General features: G+C 42.5%; 1 pseudogene across 1 annotated transcript; it reads right to left on the minus strand.

The window, feature by feature from the left end:
* Nucleotides 1-1,469: 1,469 nt before the first annotated feature.
* LOC123998158 lies at nt 1,470-4,237 on the minus strand (annotated as a pseudogene). Its single transcript, XR_006832226.1, has 2 exons — nt 3,817-4,237; nt 1,470-2,582 (listed from the first exon to the last, which is right to left on the minus strand). The product of XR_006832226.1 is annotated as an uncharacterized LOC123998158 (transcript).
* Nucleotides 4,238-4,768: the final 531 nt, after the last annotated feature.

Genomic DNA, 4,768 nt, shown 5'->3' on the forward strand with positions numbered 1-4,768 from the left:
ACTGACTTCTCAGAAGATTTTAATCCACTTCACCCCAAAATTGTGAAACCCTAGTTATTCTGTTGCTTATTCTGAGTCATATCTGAAGATAATTTTTTATTTATTGAGTTTAGGGATTCATTAAGGTAAAAAAAAATGTACAAATATATTTTTTAAAGTCACTCATTTTAAGGTCAACCCTGTTACGTGAACTGAACTTGTCTTAATATCGTAAAAATATTCATTTTTAAATAAACTTAATAGTCAAATCAGTGTAGATGCAGGTGAGCTGGTTCTACTCTTTTTGGCCATTTTCTGGTGTTTTGTGGTGAAAAACTGAGTGGGTCGAGCTTTAACTCGTCAACCCTGCTACCCCATTGCTACAGGCTAATAATGTTTAACTTAATAAAATGTTTTGAACCTTGCATTGAATTGCCCCTCCCTTTTGCAAGCAATAAGCTTCCATTCCCCCTGTCACAAGGTGATTTATGGCTGATTTAAGATGAAATCATTAACCCTGTTACAGTCAACCCTGTTACTTTATTTGGCAGTTGTTATATTATATTGAGATGGGAAAACATGTTTTATTAAGTTGAAAATGTGCCCATCATTACAGAATGTTAAAATTAGGTGAAATATATATTTTTAACCAAGTTACACTACCTTAAAAGGACTCATTTCGTGGAACAACCCAGTGGCATTTAACAATAAAATCACTCAGGGAAAAAAAAAAACACTTTCCATGCATTAGGTGGAGAAACAGGTGGCAAAGAAATCTATATTTGTCCTAAAAAGGCTGATTCATTTAGTTTGTTTCTAAAGAGCATTAAGATGCAATGCAAAACAGACAGCAAAGCAATTTGCTCTGAGCAATACATGATATGAAAATAAAACATCAAGAAGGAAGTCATGGCTATGGTGAGTTAAAGCAAAGGGATATGAACAACGACTCCCTTTAAGGCACCTTCAGCATAAGATACTGGTCTTTCTGTATCATATGCACTTTCTCTTAAGAAACACCTTTGACCTGGTAAAAACTAAAACATGTTAGTTAAAACGTTTCAATTTGCCTTAATCATTGTCATTTAAAAAACTGTCAGTATCTTTAACTGAGCACTGATTTAACAGTAAAGCTTCCAGTTTCTTGAAATGAATTAAAGTGCTGCAAACTAGGCTATTTATTCACTTAAAACCTGCTTGGCCTAAAACAATACTAGGCTATTCTTTGTATTTTCAATTGAGACATAATAAATTGAAGCACAGTGTCTTAAAAATGTAGCATTTCAAATCTGATGTCAATACATAGGTGGCTATTTCAAAAGGTCAAAGTGTTTCTGTCCATCAATTGGAGCTTATAAGATTGAGTCGATGAAACGGATTCCTGTAGTAACTGTTTACTAACTGCATGTCTATGACTGAGGATCCAAAGGAGCAATTTGGTCCCAAAAACATTTCAACAGAGACTCTTCAAATATCCAGTTCTTCTGAAATACTTAGCTTTGGTTAAACCTCCCTTTTGAATGATAATTTGCAGAACAATGCATAGAGGAAGTAAACTGTACATAGTTCACAACCAACGAGGAACCATTTGATCCTCTCATTGATTGACGTAAGATGCCCCATAGCACTCTTATAGGCCGATTTCATCATCAAACTCATCTTCAAATGTGTAGCCCCGTCCATTGTCTCCCCTTCCTCCTCCTCCTCCTCCTCGGAATCAGTCTCTGAGTGACAGTTGTCAACCCTCCTCCTGTCCAATGGGGTGACACCCTCATACCCTGAGCTGTGTGAGGAGGCGGGACTGGAAGTTGAATCAGCCTTGTGGTTGGTGGGCTGTACCTCTATTCCCACGACTGGCAAGCTGATGACGTTGTTCCCTCTCTCTCGATCTTCCTCGGTGGGACTCACATACTCTTCCTCAACATCTAACCCCTGACCTTCCTCCTCTGACGCTTGGCGAATGATCTCCTCTCGTTTGTCGCTGAATCTCACCTTCGGCCTCTGGCCTTTGGCCTTGATCCCTCCAGTCCCCTCTATTATCCTTCCATGTCCCACCTCATCTCCCTCGATCTCTAAAAGCTTCTTCTCATTCAGCTCGTTCCTTATGCTGACAGACTGATCCTCCGCCGCCATTTTAAAATTCTCCACTTCAACGACAAGACTTTTGCTTGGACTGGAGACGTCTTCCTCATTAGCGCGAGTCCTAGTCCAGTCTGAGTCCAGCCCCAGTCCATCCATCACCCCCAGCACATCACCCATGATGGATGGGCCCAGGTCGAAATCCATATCGAGTGTGAAAGACGACACCGACTCGGAATGCTGAAGCTCACTGTTCAGTGGGCTTCCGAAGCCATCTGTGACATCATCAGTGTGGTTAAGTGGCATCTCGGAATCAACGGGCGCCATTGAGTCGTTTGTTGCCGTGGCACCCGGAGACCCAGGGTCAGAGCTGGGGCCAACAGTAGCCAGGAAGGAGGTGTCACCGAAAGCATCTCCTCCCCTCCCGATGTGCATGGTGTGGCGGAAGTCCCCCAGCGGAGCTGAGATCATGGTGGGGTCCAGGCGAGGCGCCTTGTGGGCCGACTTGTGGAGTGGCATGACAGCTGAGAGGGGAGAAAGAATTATGGAGAAAGGAGACAAGAGGGAAAGAGAAGATGGGGTACAGAGGGAGAGAAAAGGTGGTGTAGAGAAGAGAGGGTGAGAAAAAATGAAAGAGTGACAGAAATAAAGAAAGAGGCCAGAGACGGGGAGAAAAGAAAACCAGTTGGGTGAGACAACACATCAAGCAGAAACACTTCTATGCATCAGAAAACACACTGGCAGACTAAATGGAACTACTAACGACCTACCTTGATGTTCTTACTTTGACGTGATCTATTTATGCAGACACTGAGCCAAGTTCAGTCAGTGTGAGACAAATATCAACACAATAAACCTATTTAGAAGGTATTTTGCCAGTATATAAAACTACAGTGAACAGAGAAGTCCATTCTAGACTGTCAACATAGATAACAGAGAGAAAGTGAATATGAGGGGCCCAGAGGCAAGCTGTCACTGAGGGGCCATTTCCCTTGATTAGTGTCACTGTACAGGGCAGACTTCTATGGTCTTATATACAGTGACCTGTCATGACAGGCCTACATGAAAACATCGCTGTTGTGCAAGAGTGTGAGAAACCAACGAGTCGTTTGGCATTGATATTTATGCCAAGGCCATGCTGGGACTTGCAAGTGAAACATACTTCTGCCTGGATTCCTTCCCTCGGGGTAGGGGACCTAAAAGCCACAGACAAACACTATATTAATACTAAAAGCAATTACAATGATTCACTATTGCATTGAATTGAAAACTATATTGAAAATGGACTCAACCCGGTGTTACTGAGCTTTTAAAAACAATGAGGTAGCCTACATTTAAAAAGCAGTCTGACATTACTCTCATTAGTTTACTATTTACCAATAACTTCCAGAGGATGAAACAGTAAGCGGTTGAAAGTTAATTAGTCCCTCTGTGCGTCCCCTTGTCCTTGCAGGTGATATGCCTAATCAAAGCAAAATCAACAACTCCTCATAAAACTGATCGCTCTTATGCGGTAAGGCAGGCTACATTATGTCAAACTTACTGCCAGCCATAGCTCGGGACCCCATTTCAACAAATAATAATGTCTGCTTATTGAACTCTAAAACGTATCATATAGATTGCCCAGGAGTACTAGTCTATGGAAGGCCATAATGAGTGATGTCGATGGGGAGGGAGGAAAGGGGACAAAACTTGCTCTCCGCCGATCAAGTTTCTGAGGGGAGTGTTTCCAAAGCAGAAAAAGTATGGAAAACTTACTTTGATTACGCTCGTGTTTCTCTTCCTCCCGCCTCACTATTCCTCTTTTCATCGGTATTTTCTTCTTTATCCTTTATTCTGGCTTCTTCTCGCTCTTTTCCAGCGTCGTTCGTCCCTTTCTAATATTTATTTTTCTAAGGGATCGGCAAGGAAGTGACGCGATATTTTATTAGGGAGTGTTTTATGGAGGGAGAATGACGGGGTCTAGGGTCCACATCAAGTGCACACATGATCAAACAATCAACAACTAAATGTTTTTGATACAAGGTTACAAGTATGTAGCATAAGGGGCTCCCGTGTGACGCTGCGGTCTAAGGCACTACATCTCAGTGCAAGAGGCGTCACTACAGTAACCTGGTTCGAATCCAGGCTGTATCACATGCGGCCGTGATTGGGAGTCCCAGCGTCGTCCGGGCTTGGCCGGCGTGGGCCATAATTGTAAATAAGAATGTGTTATTAACTGACTTGCTTAGTTCATTAAATAAAATAGAAATAATTAAGCTACATTAATGAGAGATCTTCTCTCTCTCCTTCAGCCAACTCCCTTAAAGCTGAGGGTGGCAGTCAGAGGTTGGTGTCATTCCTTTACATGATAGAAACTTAGCTAATTACTATGGCTGTAAGAAATTAGCTATAATTCCTCCCTTTTCGGGAATGCTGTCAGGCAAGCCGTCATACTCAACCACTGAGCAGCACAACATGCTTTGTCCTACAGCGCACTGCCTGTGGTGTCTAACACTCAGTTCTTCTTCGCTAATTTGGGTCAGTCCCGCTATTATCCTTCTTGAAAGGGGAATTTGAGGAAATCCTGGATCTAGGTAATCAGAATGCTGACCGCTGCTGTAGGAAGACCTTCCGCTTGTTGTGGGACAAGAGAAACTATCTCTGAGCTGCCTCTCCATTCAGCGCCATCTCATACTTCAGGGAGTCACAGAATGTTGAGGCATGGAAG

This window comes from Oncorhynchus gorbuscha, linkage group LG15 (assembly GCF_021184085.1).
Source record: "Oncorhynchus gorbuscha isolate QuinsamMale2020 ecotype Even-year linkage group LG15, OgorEven_v1.0, whole genome shotgun sequence".
In the NCBI taxonomy this organism is placed as follows: Eukaryota; Metazoa; Chordata; class Actinopteri; order Salmoniformes; family Salmonidae; genus Oncorhynchus; species Oncorhynchus gorbuscha.